This window comes from Chinchilla lanigera, unplaced genomic scaffold, assembly GCF_000276665.1.
Source record: "Chinchilla lanigera isolate Chin_1 unplaced genomic scaffold, ChiLan1.0 scaffold00118, whole genome shotgun sequence".
Classification (NCBI taxonomy): Eukaryota; Metazoa; Chordata; class Mammalia; order Rodentia; family Chinchillidae; genus Chinchilla; species Chinchilla lanigera.
The window spans coordinates 476123-494133 of NW_004955519.1; the positions used below are offsets into that span (position 1 = coordinate 476123).

The 18011-nt window shown below is 36.9% G+C and overlaps 1 long non-coding RNA gene across 1 annotated transcript in view; it reads right to left on the bottom strand.

Annotated features, from left to right (window-relative positions):
- LOC106147105 overlaps nucleotides 1-16578 on the bottom strand; it is a 23054-nt gene extending 6476 nt beyond the window's left edge. The window contains exons 1-2 of the long non-coding RNA XR_001231862.1: nucleotides 16454-16578; nucleotides 14084-14188 (exon numbers count right to left, since the gene is read on the bottom strand). This is a non-coding gene — a long non-coding RNA (uncharacterized LOC106147105). The remainder of the gene's footprint in view (nucleotides 1-14083; nucleotides 14189-16453) is intronic.
- Between the last annotated feature and the right edge of the window lie 1433 nt (nucleotides 16579-18011).

An 18011-nucleotide genomic window follows, 5' to 3' on the forward strand; every position in this document is an offset into this window, starting at 1 on the left:
TATATATATGATTTTCAGGGTCAAATTTTAGAAATCTAATGAAAGACTCAAATACATTTAATCAGAAAATAGCCAGTTTTTGTCAGAAACCCTATATATACTATTGGGAACAAATGTTTCTCTTAAAATTTAAGGGAACTAGAGCTTATGAATTGTCAGATAAATTCTGGAAGTAAAGGAAGACATAAATAATGCTTCACAAACATCTAAATGCCAATAATACTTTCATATTTTCCATGGAAGAGTAAGTGCTCCACTTTGTAATTATCATCTCAAGATGAATTCAAGAACATTAATTAAGTGCCCCCTGAGTAGCATGATTAAGAGGCAATTAATAATACACACTTAATACCAGTGAAACTTAGTAAACATTTGTTTCTATTGAAAGTTTTTGGTCATTTGCCAGAGAGGCAAAAGGTTTACTTCACTGTTGCCGAATATCTTCCAGCTAGTGTTGTGTTTGGAGTTCGAAAGCCGTGCCTTGGGAAACAGTGTGCTGTTACTATGGTCTTGGAATGTCATAATCCTGAATTCTGTAACCATCCTGCAGCTAAATGCCCCAGCAATTTTGGGATCTGAAGCAGCCTAATGCTTCAGATCCTCCGGTTTTTAATCCCATCACAAAACAAATATAATAATAACCCCTCTCAGCTTGCTTAACGCTCTTTCTGCTGTTGGCTTCAAAGCTGCCATTCAGAATCTTTCTAATCTCTCCTTTACTTTGCCTACTGTCAGTGGCATAGTTAATTTATTTAACACTTGGAGCAGAACACTTCTAAAAAATGCCCTTTCTTTCTGTACCAAAATTATTTTCATATCAACCATGTAATAACCATAATAACAATTTTTCTAGAATTGTTCCTTAGTTTTAAAATAAGCAACTAACAACAAGTGAAATCGTGGTCAGGACAAGGTAGCTTTGGCCCACTTCTTAGGCCCTGTTCCTCCCTGCTAAGTACAACCATAACCCTGGGGGGAAAAGCAACAGGCAACCAGAGGAGCACTCTACTAGGCAACAGAGGCAGGTGAGCTGGTTTGGGATGTCAGGCCTGGGGGATACAGCAGCAGGGTACCTTCTACCCACTCTCCCTAACAACAGAAGGCAACTCAGGCCTGACATTTCCAAACCGCCAACCTGGCAACACTAGACAGCCTAAGAAGACTCATTCCTCCACCAGATCAAGTGGTAGCTCCTTTCATAAAGCCTATTGAGCTTGCAGTGCTCACAGTGAGGAAGGATCATGAGTTCCACTAAACACAAACTTTGCCTTCTCTTGCCAGATCTAAGACACCTATCCCCTGCTGAGAGACACTATGTGGCCGATTGGCACTGGCAAGAGGGATTCTGCCAAACATGACAAGCTGTGTGACCCACAAAGCACTCTTCGTCCCTATGGGCCAGATTCCCATTCTCCTCCTTGAGACAGTAGTTGTCCCTGCTTGGGGAAACCCCCTTCATCCTCTTGGACAGCATCATCAGGGACCAGTGGCAATCTCAGCATCATGAGATAAACCAAGCACACCAAAAAGCATTGTAAAGGCCCTAAGAGTTAAATTATCATTGAAATCACAGTTCACAAAAGTCAGTCAGGACCTGTATGCCAAATTGAAACAGGGTGACTGCCTGCTAAAATTAAATATTTCAATAGGGCATAGAGACTCCTAACATAGCCTTAAAAATGTCCAGGATACAATTGAAAATCATCTACCATATCAAGAACCAGGTAAATCACAACCTGAATGAAAAAGAGAGTCAACTGATAGCAACAAAGAAATGAATCAACTGGTAGAATTACCTGAAAAGGAATTTTAGCAAACATAATTTCAAAAAGCTTCAACAGTAGTGAATTCTTTTGAAATAAATTAAAAAGGAGAAAATCTTACAAAGGAGATACAAGTTATTCAAAATGAAATGGAAATCTTACAACTAAAAAATACAATACCAAAAAATTAAAACTTATTGGATGGGGTTTATAGTGGAGAAAATACTCCAGTAGATATAATCAGTGAGCTTGAGAACAAATTGCTAAAATTTACTCAATCTCAAAAACAGAGAGAAATAGATTGGAAAAAATGAAGAAACTATAAGAAAGCTGTGAAACACTAATAAAAGATCTAACATTCACTTTTAGCCATAAGAGAAATACAAATTAAAGCAACTCTGAGATTCCATCTTATTCCAGTTAGAATGGCTATTATCAAAAACTCAAAAAACAATGCTAGCAAGGATGTAGTGGGGAAAAAACCCTTCTACATTGTTGGTGAGAATATAAACTAGTACAACTGCTATGGAAATCAGTAGAGAGATTCCTCAAAAAACTAAAGACAGAAATGCCATTTGGCCCAGCTATAATTCTGGTTATATTCTTGAAAGAGTAAAAGACATAATAATATAGTGATAACATAGTGGTACTCATGTTTAGAGCAGGGCACTTCACAATAGCTCAGCTCTGGAAACTGACTAAATGCCCATCAGTGGATGAGTAGATAAAGAAAATGCGGTATATATACACAATGATATTTTATTCAGCTAGAAAAAAGGATGAACTCATGTCATTTACAGGAAAATGGATCGAACTTGAGGCCATAATCTTAAGTGAAATAAGACAAGCACAAAAAGTTAGCTATCACATGATTCCTCTTATATGAGAAACCTAATTATAAATTATAAATAAAGAGTAAGAGAAAGGCAGACTTTTCAGAGATAAGGAAGGGGATTGAAAGTGATCAAGATTATATATATAAACTATCCTGTATATACATACATACAAAATTTCTCCTTCTTTCCCTTCTCTTTTCCCACATCCCAGTTGCCCTTTACCCTTGAGCGTTTTCCTTTCATTTCACAATGTCTATCATACCTCCAAGTTTTTATTAACTCTTTCAAGTTTTACACTAGTGAGATAATGCGGTGCTTGCACATGCAGGTCTGACTTATTTCACTTATGAGTATGGTCTCTGGTTTGGACCATTTATCTATAAAAGCCTCGAGAAATCAACCAACAACAAATGCTCGCGAGGCTGTGGAGAAATAGGAACTCTTCTTCACTGCTGGTGGGTGAAACCACTGTGGAAATCAGTTTGGAGATTCCTCAGAAAACTAGGACTAGAGGTCCCATTCAACCCAGCTATTCCCCTTCTGGGTATTTTCCCAGAAGATCTAAAAACATCATACCATAGCGATATATGTGCACCCATGTTCATAGCAGCACAATTTGTAATTGCTAAATTGTGGAAGCAACCCAAATGTCCATCCACCGAGGACTGGATAAGAAAATTGTGGTACTTTTATATAATGGAATATTACTCAGCTATAAAGAAAGATAAACCCAATCCCATTTTTGAAACATGGTCTTCCTAAGCCACTAAGCTGCCCAGACTGGGCTCAAACTTTGCATGCCTCCTGCCTTAGCCTCCTAGAATGCTGGACTATAGGTAAGTACCACCACACCCAGCCAAGACAATGATATTTTAATGCAGTAAGATTAGAGGGATGCAAACAGAAGTAAGATTTTTTGTTCACTTTACTTGAAGGAGCAATGTTTTGATAGCAATAGATTATGATACCTTACACATCTATATTGCAACAACCAGAGAAACTATTAAGAAAGCTATGTGAAACAATACACCCCAAATACCATAAGTAATTCAAAATAGATTGATTTGCAAGTTCAAGCAACCCCCATGAAGGCAAGAAGATGGAAACAGAAGAATAAGAAACACAGGAAAAAATGATAAAATAGAAGACCTAGGCTCTGACATACCCATGATCATCTTAAATGTGCGTGGTCTGACTACATCAATAGAAAGGCAGAAATTGGTAAAGTGGGTTAAAAAATTACTCAATTATATGCAGTTTTAAAAAAATAACCTCAAATTCAATGACGTAGGTAGGTTGAAAGGAAAAGAATGGAAATATATTATATATATATATATATATATATTATATATATATACTCCATGCAAATATTAAAACAATTGGGAAAGACTATATGAACATAGATAAAGTAGATTTCAAACCAAAGAAAATTATTAGAGACAGAGAAAGGCATCACATATTGATAAAAGGGTGAATATACCAAGAACACGCAAGTATCCATGAGCAGAGTCTCAAAATGAATGAAGCACAAAATAACAGACAAGGAGAAATAGACAAATATATGATTATACAGTACTTAGGATCTTCAGTGCCTCTCCTTCAGCAACTGATAGATATACTAAACAGAAAATCAGAGGGGATGTCAAAGAGCTGAACTATGCACTCAAATAGGAGGATCTCTGTGACAAAGATAAAATACCCTACCCAGCAACGGTAGAATACACATTTTTTAAATCATCCATGTACTAGGTACTAAGATAGACAATATCTGGACCTATAAAGCAAACCTCAGTAAATGTGAAAGTGGTGAAATCATACACAACATGTTCTCTGACCATAGTGGAATCAAACTAGACTCAATAACTAAGAAAAGAACAAGAAAATATTAAGTACATTGAGATTAAGCAAGACAATTCTAAACGGAATCAAAAGAAGAGTACGTAATGGAAAGAAAAAAATTCAGAAAAATAGCTAAATACCTGGAAAAGTAAGCAATATATTTTGAAATAATCCATGCATATAAGAGAACATCTCTATCAAAAATTTTAAAATGCATGGAAATGAATGCAGAGGAAACTACAGTGTAACAAAATGTATGGGATAAAGCTAAAACAGTACTGAAAGGGAAATTTACAGCACCAAAAACTTACATTAGCAAAAGCAGAAAATTTTTGAATCAGTAACCTAAATAGGTTCCTCAAGAAATTAAGAAGAGTAAAATAAACCCAAAGCAGGTATAAGAAAAAAATAAACAAAAGGCAGAAATGAATAAAATTTAAAATAAGAAAATAATAGCAAAAATGAATAAAACACAAAGTAGGTTGATAAAAAATTAAATAAAATTGATGAAGTTTTGGTACAACTGATAGAAAGAGAAAAAATAAGTTACCAATGTCAGAAATGATACAGAAGATATCACTACAGATTTCATAAATATTGAAAGGATAATCAAGGAATACTACAATTTACACCAATAAATTCAACAAGATGGAAGAAGTAGACCAATTCTTTTAAATCACAAAATACCAAATCTCAACCAAGATTATATAGGTAATTTAAATAATCCCATAACCCATAATGAAATTGAATATATACTTTTTAAAAACTCCTTTACAAAGAAATATCCAGGCCCACATAGTTTTCATTGAGAATTGTACCAAATAGTTAAAGAAGAATTAGCACCAATTATGTATAATTTTTCCCAGAAAATAAACGAGGAAATTTTCCCAAATTACAGTATGAGTCAAATATTATCTTGATACCAAACTTGACAAACTAGTATAAAAAGGAAACCTATATACGTATATTTATGAATTTAGATGCAAAGATCCTCAACAAAATAGCAAATGGAATCAAATAAAATATAAAAAGAATATTCAATTACCAAGAGAGATTTATTCCAGATATGAAAGTATGATTCAGTATGGAAAATAAATCAATATAATCCATTATATCAACAGATTAAAGAAGAAAAATAAATAACCAATATTAACTGATTTGGAAAATGTATTTGGCAAAAAATTTTCAGGCTTAAAAACTCTCAGCAAGTTAGGAATAGAGAAAAATTATTTCCACTTATCAAAGAATAAATTCAGTAAACCTTTAGATAACATCATGCTTAATGATGATAGACTGAATGCTTTCTGTGTAAAATCAAGAAAAAATAAGAATTTCCATTCTCACCACTCGATATAGTACTTGAAATTTTAGCCATTGCAATAAAATAAGAAAAAGATAAAGGCACATATATTGAAAAGAAATAATGTGGAAGTATTCTTATCAGCAAATGACACCACTGCCTATGTGAAAAATCTCAAGGAATCTATTATTAAAAAGACCTCTCAGAATGAATAAACAATTGAGTTCAGAAACGTCACAGAATAGAAGATGAGCAAAAAATATCAATCTTATATATTACCAATGAACATTTGGAAACAAAAATTTATTTTATTTTCTCATATTTATTTTTCAATTTTTATTTTTTACTAATACATGTTTTCATATGTAATGATTACATTCCATATTGGGAATTGGTACATGTATATAACACATTTTAAGGTTTTTTTCATCCCCTTTTCCTCCCCTCTTTCCCTCCTCCTGTCATCTCTTTATCTCCCTCCTATTTGCAAAAGATCTATCTCCCTATTTCCTATTTTCTACATTTTGTTTTGTTCTTTACTTATAATTCGCATCTCTCATATAAGAGAAGCCACGCACTACTTAACATTGTGTGTCTGGTTTATTTCACTTAAAATTATGGTCTCAAGGTGCACCCATTTTTCTACAAATGACTCAATTTTACCCTCCTTTCTGGCAAAGTAGTACTCCACTGTGTATAAATACTACATTTCTTTATTCATTCATCTGTTGAAGGACATATATGCCATTTCCAAGATTTAGATATTATGAATTGTGCTACTATAAACATGAGTATTCATGTATCACTATAATATGATGTCTTTAACTCATTTGGGAAGATACCTAGAAGGAGAATAGTTAGGTCAAATGGAATTTCTAGTTTTAGTTTTTGAGGAATCTCCATACCTATTTCCATAATGTTTGTACTAGTTTACAGTCCTACCAATAATGTAGAAGGGTTCCTTTTTCCCAAAACCTCACCAGTATTTTTTATCATTTGGTTTCTTGATGACTGTCATTCTTTCTGGAGTAAGATGGAATTTAGGTGTTATATTAATTTCCATTTCTCTAATGGTCATAGATATTAAACATTTTTTCATGCATTTATTGTCCACTTGTATTTATCTTCTGAGAATTGTCTACTCATTTCAGTTGCCCCTTTTTGAATAGGTGTTTTATTTTGTAGGGTCTAATTTTTCTTAGTTTTTTATATATTCTATATATTAGTCCTCTGTCTGAGGAATAGCTGGCAAATTTTTTCCCATCGTGTATGTTGTCTCTTCCCTCTGCTGGTTGTTTCCTTTGTTATGCAAAAGCTTTTTAATTTGATATGATCCTATGTGTTGGTTCTTGATATTATTTCTTGTCCAACTGGGGTTCTGTTCAGGAATTCCTGCTTATGCCTATATCTCCAAGCGTTTTATTTTACCTTCAACGGATTAAGTGTAGAAACATAAATTTTAAAACACAGTAACATTTACAATTATTCCAAGGAAAATGGAACACTTATGGCTAAAAATGAACAAACTATGTACAGGATTTGTGTACATCAAGTTGCAAAATGCTGATGAAAGAAATATGAGTCCTTAACAAATGGCAATATGCTCCATGTTTATGAATCAGAAAATACAAAATAATAAAGATGCAACTTTTCCCCAAATTGACCTGTAGATTTGAAGAAATTACTATAAAAAATGCTGGCAAAATTTCTAGAGACATAGAAAAGGCTGATCTAAAATTGAAATGGAAATGCAAAGAAACTAGAATAACTCAAACTGTCTTGAAAAAGGAAGTGGGAAGACTCGCTCTACCTGGTATAATAATACCTCGTATTAATGCTTATAATAGCTACAGTAACTGAGACACTGTTTGCTCGAGGAGGGATAAACACATAGATAAATGGAACAGAATAAAGAATTCAGAAATAAACTCACACAAATATGGCCAACTGATTTTTGACAAAGACGCCTGTCTTAGTCAATTGCTCACCGTTGAACACAATACTGACACCCACAGCTCAAAAGAGGAAAGGTTTATTTTGGCTCACAGGTTGTAGAGGTTTCACTCCATAGTCAGCTGGCTCCGAGGCAGGGTGGCATGGCAGAGAGGTATGGCAGAGGAGAAACAGCTCATGGTATGGCAGGCAGGAAACAGAGATCAAGGGAGGAGGAAGGGAGATAGATCCTTCCAGGCCATGCCCATAGTGACTCATCTCCTCCGAACATCACATTTAGCTATAAACTCATCAGTGTCCTAATCTACTGATGTGTACCATACCCCCGCGATCTTTCAGCTCCCCAAAGTGCCACCTACAAGTCCATGAGGCTTTTTGGTGTGGGGGGCATCTAGATATAAACCATTACAGTGCCAAAACAAAGAAAAAGAAGAGCAACCTTTTCAATAAATAGCACTGGAGCAATAAGAATTCCGTAGACGAAACAATAAAATCATTTGCTCTGTGAAAGACCATGTGAAGAAGATGAAAAGATACTGAGAAAAATATTTGCAAGCCACATGTCTGACAAAAGATTAATGCCTAGAATCATTAAAGAACTCTCAAAATTTATTAGCAAAGAACTCAAATAATAATGGGCAAAAGACATGAACAGACATTTCAGTGAAGAGGACATAGATAACAAATAAGCATGTGAAAAGGTGTTCAACACCATTAGCTATCAGAAAATACAAATTAAAATCACAATGAACTATCACTCTGCACTTGTTAAAATGTATAAAATAAAAATGGTTCTAACATCAAATATTGGTGAGTATATGGAGAAACTGGATCACATATGTTTCTGGGAAGCATATGAAATGTTACAGTCACTCTGTAAAAATAGTTCAATGGTTTCTTTAAAAACTAAGGATATAATTACCTTATGATTCAGCAATTGAACTTTGGGAATTTATCCTAAAGAATGAAAATTTATGTTCACAAAAAAACCTACAAATGAATGTTTATAGCAGCTTTACCCATAAAAACTCAAAACTTAAAACAGTCCAGAGGTACTCCAACAGACAAATAGTAAAATATACTATGGTATGTATGTCCCATGGACTATCACTCAGGAATTATAAGGAACAAACTATTGACAAACACAACAACAAGACGAATTTCCAGTGACTTATGCTCAGTGAGAAAAGCCAAGCCCCAACTTACATACTGCACAATTTCATCCATATAACATATTTTGAAATGGCATTGCAGGGTTGGAGAAGAACATGGTGGTTAGGGATAAGGTGGAAGAGAGATGAGTAGTTTATGATCGGAAGAATCCTTATGTTGAGGAAAATATTAAGTATCTTGATTGTTGTGTGGATATACAAACTACTCGTGTAATAAAACTGCATAGAACCAAGTAAACACACACACACACACACACACACACCACATAAATGAGTAAAAGTGAGGGAAATCTGCATAAGATTGGCGAATTGTGTTCTTGTCAATATTCTGATTATAATATCACACTATGATTTTGAGATCCAGGGGATCTCTCTGTATTACTCCTTAAAGCTGCATATAAATCTGTAAATATCTCAAAATAAAACTGTTTATAATAAAGGTAGAGACAGCTATAAAATAAAACTGAGAGCTCAGAAATAGAATCTATTAAATATCAGCTTATTATTTGATAATATATCAAGCACAAATTATTAAACAAGGGATATAATATTAAATAGTATTCAGACAACTAGACAAGTGCTTGGAAAAATGATATAATTAAAATCCTACCTTACAACCAATACCAAACATTTTAAATGAACACAAATAGAGTTCCTTAGGATGTATTATTTTTTATCCAAATAACAAAAGACATTATAACACAGAGGATGGATAGATTTAATTTTACAGAAATTTAAGACATCAACTTATAATAATATCCCAAATTCATGAAACCAAAAGAAAACTGGCACATATTTGTTACCATTATGACATGCAATTATTTTGTATTAAATAAAGGACTCATACATACTAATAAGATGCAAACACTATGATTTAATTAAAAACTGGATTTAGGCAATAAACTGGCAATTCCCTTAGATATACAAGTGGCAAGCACACAATCAAAAATGGCCCACTTCCCTAGTAATCAGAGAAATACATTTTAAAACACAATGAGACAAATAGTGCTCATGAGGCTGTGTTCACAGCCCTCATATTTTGAGTGGTAAGTGAAATATCCTTTTTAAAATCCATTTGTTAACATGTAAGTGTTTGTGTACCTACCTCAGAAATACTATAGTTATGTATTTATTCTGACAAATAATTATTAATAGGGAACATTTATATACACAAAAATATTATCATAGTAATCTGTATGAGGGGAGATTGGAAATACTCTACATTTCCAGTAGTAGGGAAAAACTAAGTATATGGTAATAACTCCACTTACTAAAATTGTCTATAGCCATTGAAAATGTTTATTATGATTAGGTAATGTTACTAGAATGTTGCAGGAAGTTGCTTATTATATGAAGAAATTAAAAGACAAAAACAGGACTAAAATTATATGTAATATTATTTCAGTTGAGTAGATATTATAAGAGAAACACTTGAACAAAATACACAAATCACTGAAGGTGGTTATGATTGAATGTTTATACTGAAGCTAGAATAACCTGTTATACTTATGTGTAATTTTAAAATGAACATTATAATAAACAATTCATTTTTAAAGAATAAATTATATGTGTTCTCCAGTACTTATGTATTAATTGTGAATTTTTCTAAAGCAGTAACATGTTTTCCAAAAGATCACCTTAATTTCATCTAAAATGTCTCTCTTCAAAAGAAACAAAGATCCATCAAATGGAATATGTGAGACAGATAATCCAGAATAGAGGTGATCCCATTTGTGCAACATTTTTGTCAAGTTTGGCATCCATTTAAAACAGGGTATCAGTATCCCTTGCACACAGAAATGTGGACATCAGAGACTGGGGGAAGAGACTTTAATGGGTTGCTTGTGTGGTAGAGCTATGTGTCCAATGGAAAGCTTAAGTGCTCAGCAGAGAATGAGTCTCAGAAGCCTAGTTCTATGGCTGGGTTCAATGTGGGAAGAGGTCATGGAGAAGATGACTGGTGGATGCTGTGGCTTTTTGGCTGAGTGATACCTGTAGTGCTCCATCAGAAATATGAAAAGTTTAGGTGAGAGAAGCCTGCTGCCTCTCAGAGCCAATACACTGGTAGCATGGCTCAGAAATAGGACAAAAACATTCCTAGGAGTAAGAGGATCAGAGAGTCACCTGGGAGGGGCCAAAGTGAACAGGGATAAACTAAGAGCAATCTTGTGAGAGCAACATTAGACCCAGTGAAAAGAGGTTACCAATGTGAGGCATAGTAATTAAAAATGCTAACCTGCCTAGACAAGACAAGTTTGACACTTGTCCTCTTTTCCTCCTTGGATAAAATTGTCCCAATTATAGGGGATGGGGTATAGCTCAGTGGTAGAGTGCCTACCTAGCTTGCATGAAGCTCTGGGTTCAATCACCTTCAAAAAAATTGTTCCATTTATAAATTCTATAATTTGAGAAATTATTCCAGGTGAAGAAAAATGAAACAACTGAAGTCCCTCTTGTATTAGACATTGATGTCACTTTTTTCAAAAGTGAATGACTTTAGAACTCTTTTTATCTCTTGAAATTACAGCCATAGAAACATTGCCAGTTACACTGGAGAGAATGAAAACCATCATGTTCATAGCCGGCCTTCTGAATTCAGCAGAGCCATGCATTTCAACGGTGTGCCAGTTTGTATTATTTCCTTCACTTGCCTTTAAAGGCAGATTACGATACCAGTTCCTGCTCTACAACTTCCCTACCTTAGGTTTTGTTAAATTTCTTCACTCTACAATGGTCCTTGCTACTGGTACTGAACTAACACAAAACAAGACAATCCTGTTGTGGTACATATATCTTAGGAGGCTTTCAATTGGCAGCAGTAGAGATCTGATTCAACGTACCTTAACCTACAAAGCAATATAATAATTTATATAACAGGAGGTACAAGGTCAGGTTGCTCTAGTGTTCGTTGTTCTAGTAATTTAATAATGCAGCCCCATGTTTCTTCTTTCTTTTGGTTGTGTTGCCTTCAGCACCACCTCCCTCCTGAACCTAGTTCCACACGACCATCTATCCTGATTGGCTGGGAAGACCCAGTTATGTTTCTTTCCCTGACACAATTATAAACAGCACTCTTTCACTCTCAGTAGTGTCCTGGTTTACATGATCCGTTATTATACAGTAACTTGCATAGTGGTTTTGCTGCCAATTGCTGCTAATGGGGTTACATTATCCTCACTTCCACTGGGAGAGGGTGGGATGCCCGTCTAGAGAGTAGGAACTTACCAATGAGCCTCTGGCAAATCTTTTCTCTCATCCATTTGACCCAAATGATAGTAGAAGAGATGTAATCTTTCTGAGATCAAACAGATCCACCCTAAAGCTAGGATCAAATTCTAAGGCACATAATTTTCACAGGAGAGAGATGGGTATCTGAACATTAGTATTTGGCTGAGAAAGGAAAATGAAGAACACAGAGTGGAGTGCTACAAGCAAATCCTTTTATAATGAGCCGGTTTCTTACTTGTGATAATTTCCCAAAAAATTCTGTGAAAGAAAATGATGCACTGATTGTGAGACTAGAAGGAGCCACACCTGGATTCTGAGAGACCTTGATGCAGGGGGAGGGGTGGTATTTTACTCTGGCATGTACCCTAAAACTATAAAGTGATAGCTCTTTAGTATACGCTTATTCATTACTTAACTGAAGGGGCAACTAAAAAATCCTTTGATTTAGTCTTTGCTAATTTTATCCCAAGGATGTCATACAATTCATATGAAATCCTCAAATGAAGGGTATTGAATCCCCCCCACCACATCCCATGTAAACCAGACTAGACATCTTCATTCTATCAAATGTCAAGTCCTTTCCCTTACCCCATGGGTTCTGCATATTCCTCATGTAAAAATGTAGTTTAGGCTGGGCTGTTTCTCAGAATGCCTTCCACCCTCCTTCTCTAAGCCTGGGTTTCAGGTCAATCTTCCGTGTTTCAATTACCCCTTGCATTTTCTTCAGCATCATCCCTTTACATTGCTTTGTTGAGCATTTATGTTTTTGCATTATGATATATTTCCAAATGCCCGCCTTTTTAAATAACCCAGTAAATATTATGAACCATCAAAATATTTTAAAATGAACTTTCAACTTTAAGTACATGTTTTGTTTTAAAGGGAAGAATAATAAAAATGAACAATAGCAAAACACCAACAACATAGACAAAAACAAAACAAAGCAAAACCAATAAAAATGATACAGGGTTTTAGAACAAAATGATAGGAATTAACAGTGGTTGTTATATTACATATTGTTATCTTCATTGAAGTTGCTCAGATTACCAGATGTAAGAATGCAAGATTGATCCAACTATTAAAGAGAATAAAAAATAAAAACAAAAAACCCACTAGAAATGATACAGAGAAACCTTAGTAAAATATAGACCACTTAAGACTCTTTTGAAAGCAATGGACATTTTCCTCAACACATTCAAATTCAAGAACACTAAACAGGCCTCCACATCGCTACAACTTTAGGACTTTCAGAAACCTCTTGAGAACCCACATGATATTCATACAGGTCAAGTCAAGTTGCTGTACCACAGCATGATGGCCTCAGAGACCACTCAATTCACATATGTCTTCTGCAGAACTCATCAACACCCACTTGTTCAAGCTCCACGCAAGGCCTAAGAACTCCAAAATCTAGGTCTCCACTTTGATTTTGAACTCCAGACCTGCTCTTCCAGTGCCTACCGGACATCTCCCACTGGCTACCCAACAGGCACTTACAATTCAAGATGTCCTAATAGAACTATCTGGAACACATGCTGATGGCTACCATTTCAATGTACTCCTCAGACATTCAGCTGCCAGGATTTTCTCTCTGTACTTGAGAAAGACCTCCTGCCTATGTTGGGTGGCGGGTCAGAATCGCCAGAAAATCAGCACCCCCTGGATAGTCCTCAACTACCTTCCTTGTCCTCAACTATAGTCCTCAACTGCAGAACTTTGTTTCAGTATCTGCTTCTGGAGAGCCAATGATATTCGTCATCTCCACCTCCAGATTGGCTTCTCTTCTTAGGGACCTCTATCTAGTGATCACACCCCCACCCCACACCATCACCTGAGTCTTCCATCCTAACTTGCTTCTTCCATCACTAAACCCTACATCCCCAGTACAACTTGACTAAAGTTCTACTCTTCATCCCTCCGAGTACCACCCTGACTCAAGCCCTCATCACAGCAACAACCTCTCTTACCTGGTCTCCTCGCTGGCAAACTCACCTTCTTCCAGTCAGCCCTCCGTACTGAGCAACAGAGTGATCATTCCTCGCTTGAAATCTTTCCTTGTCACTCCATTGTTTAACATCTTTTAATAGTTCCCACTGACTACAAGAGAAAGCTCTATTAAGGGAAAGAACAGCACCCTCAAATGACTCCAAGCTGCTCCCACCCAATTATTCCCGACAGCCTCTACTCCAAGTTCAAAGTATTTGTAGATTCTAGAATATGCTCTGCATCCAACGTTTAGTGCCTTCTGTTCCCTTCACTAATAATGCCTTTCCCTTTATGTTGCAAAACTCCTATATATCTCTTAGTACTGAGTAACTGTTTCCAACTCTGGGCAACCTTTCCTTACTTCTCTGACCATGCCATTACCCACTGCCCATTACAGCCAAGGGCCCACTCCTTAGGTGTTCACCTAGCCCATTTCATAACTCATGTACCGTGGAGCATTGCAGTGTGCTGTTACCAGTTTATTTATTCATCTGTAAGCAAACTGGAGTCAGAACCATATATTAACCATTTTTCTAACCAAAATCTCTAGCTCAGTGACTAAATAGCAAGTAGATGCTGAAGAGATGTTTATTGAAGAAATGAATGAATCACCCATCTGGTAAGCATGTGAAAACTAGAAGAGACGCTGTGTTACAGAAACAGAAAATAGATAAAAGCATCCGACCTGATATGGGACTTTTCCTGGATCCTCATCTAAAACCACCAAATATTAGAATTTCAGATCTCAAAAATCACCCTCACCCACCCTGGAAAGTTATTGTTTTTCCTGCTGTTCGGGGATGTCTTTCCTTCCCTCCATTTTCTCAGCCACCTCTTTATAGGGATGAACACATTTCTTCCAGATTAGTATCACATTTCATCCCAAGGTACCTTCTGTCCCCCCGCTTCCCAAATCCACACCTGCCCTTTATGGACCCCTCTTTTTATTCTTTGCTCTGTAAGGGCAGTCACAGGGCTGGGGATTTAGCTCAGCGGCAAAAGCGCCTGCCTGGCAAGCGCAAGGTCGAGAGTTCGGTTCCCAGTACCGGAGAAAAACCAAAAAAAAAAAAATTGCTATTGTGTAAGGGCAGTCACAGTGGAAATGCAGAAGGGTGCAATTATATATTGCTTTGGGAATGGGGCCCATGATGCCTGTTTATTATGCCTTAATCTGAATCAAGGGGATATTTTCTGAAAACATAAGTACCTCAAAGGGCAGCAAATATGAATCACAACTGCCAGAAAGGATCAAACATTAACCCAAGTTTGTGATGAGGCCAACAAAAGAAATAGACTAGTAATTGCCTTCCAGGATATCAATCCCTACCTTGTGCACACAAACCCTCTCAACACACACAGAACCTTTATGGACTTTTCATCCATGAACTTGACTAATTATAATTGCCCAGCAGTGTCTTTAGTTGTACTCAAGATAAATCCTGGCAATTGAGACCTCACATAACTGATTCAAGAACTCTAAAAAGTTATGCAACCTACAGAGAAAGTCTTTGGCTACTGAAATGACTGAAGACAGTTATAGATAACTATTTCCACAGGTTTCATTACTTACTCGAGACTGATATAAAACCCCTAAGGCCTGATTGACACAAGCAAGAACTAGTACTTGCTGTTGGTATTCACTGTTATCAGTTCTCACACATATATTGCGGATATCTCTGTCCCTGTGTTGACTGGGTTCTTCTTAATTTAACTCTTTCTTTTTAAGTGAGGAAATTTTGTTTTGAGGACTGGTACTACCAGGGCCAAATCCTACCACACAGAGTGAACACATGCCTAGGGGCCCACAGCACTTTAGGGACTCATAGGAATCTCTTAATTTCTTTTAAAATTAGAAGAACAAAAGATTCTTTAAGTTGAAAAAATGTTTTAACATATAATAATATGTCTGTCTTTACACTAACGTAAAATGTAACTTTTAGTATCTTTTCATGGAGGAAAGAGTCCACAAAGGCACAAGTGCTCACAAGTCATAATCTGGCTCCAGTTACTACCACACTAGGCTTGCATCACATCATGTTTACATTAGACCCTTTCAGATACAAATTCGGGTTCCCATACTAGTTATAAACTGGACAGGCCGCTACAAAGGGAGATCAAAAAATGCGGTGAATGTTTCATTTTTTTACACATCTTATATATTTATAAATAGCTATGTTTCTGCTTACTTCTTTACTTTTTTCTTTTATGAAAACAAGGTGAAACAAAATTTTTTAACAAAATAATAGGCAAATAACAATCGTTAATATGTTACATGTTTTTATCTTTCAAGTAGTTGCTCAGGGTACTACTATCATAGTAAAAGACACATTGCTATTAATTTCCCCTCAAATTACTTCTCACTTTGAGCATACTTACCCCGTTGTTCTTGTCACCTTGTGAAGCAGTTCTGGAAATCGACTTTTGTGAGTGCCTTTAGAAGTATGATCAAAAGTACAGTGGATGCTGCTGCTGAGCGCCATCCAATGGAAAGGAAGGTTCATAAAAATATTATAGTGTATCATCATGCATTTCATTCACCAGATCTGGCACCATGCAACTTCTGGCTCTTCCCCAAAGTCAAAATGACCATGAAAGATAAACGTTTTGAATCTACACAAGAAAAGAAGAAATAGGACTTCCAAAACTGCTTCAGAAAGATGAGGTAAGTTTGTTTGAAGCAAAGGTGGGTATTTTGAGGGATTTAGGCAAGGTTCTTTACTGTAGTAATTGTTTTTTAAAAAATTTAGTATTCACTGTATTTTTCAACCACACCTCATAATTATTTCACGCTCTTGTGGGCACTCTAAATTCTGCAAAAGAGAAGTCATAATTAATACACTGTGTTGGGACTTCAGGGGATCTGAGTGTACAAAGAATAGCTAGATTTGTACTGGTTTGTGTTCTGCTTAACCTTAAGTCCTGTGCTACCTACCATTCTCTCAAAAATCTTCATCCTGTTTGATTAATAGGAAAAATACCTCTATAGCTTTAGAATTTAAGTAAACCACTGTAGTCTCTTCCCTTGCTTTCTGAAAATGTTTTAAGGATTTAGATTTAAAACATTTTGATAATACTATTGATACTTATAATTTATTTACTGGTCAGCAATCAAATATTCATCTTCTGTCCAGTTCATAGCCCAGTGTCTGGCAAACACTAAGTGCTTAATAAATGCTACATTAATACATGAGTCATCTCTTGAATAGGAATTAAATTCTACCCGTGAAATAATTTTGTCTTTACTAATCTCCCACCTTGTGAGAAGAATCTTTGACCTGGATCACAATGGACATTTTAGGGTGATCGCGATCTCTTATTTCCATCTCCCTCACCTCCATTATCCAGCCCTTGCCTCCCTCCTGGGCTTTCCCTTCATCCTGTCGTCTGCAATGATCCCAGGCTCTCAGAGAGGCAGTAGGGTCCCCGCTCTTCAGACCACCCAGCCTTGTGTCCCAACCCTCCAGCCCGGTGGCCCCGGCTCCCCTTCCTCCTGCCATCCTGTGCCGCCCACAGCCACGCCCTCCCCGTGGGCGCGATCACCTGTCCCTCCTCTGCTGCCTCCTCCTCGGGTACCCTTTCGCCCCCCTCCTGCTCCCTCTCCTCCGCCACCTCCCCCAAGCCCTCCCCTTCCCCGCCTCCTCCCACCCCTTGGTGTATATAGTAAAGGCCGGGCGCCGCACGCAGACACACACTCACCCGGACACAGGCGCACAGACGCTCGCACACAACCGGCAGCGGCGGCGACAGCGGCTGGGTGACAGTGGAGACGGAGGCTCCCACAGCTGTGCACCCCCTTCAGGCGGCGAGCGGCGAGGCCAGACCGAAGAGTTCCCGCACCCGCGACCACCCCGCGGCTTCCTGGAGGCGGCGGCCCCGATTGCGAGGTAGCGGCCGCGGCGCCCCCGGGGTCACCCCCGCCCTCCCCGGGCGGACC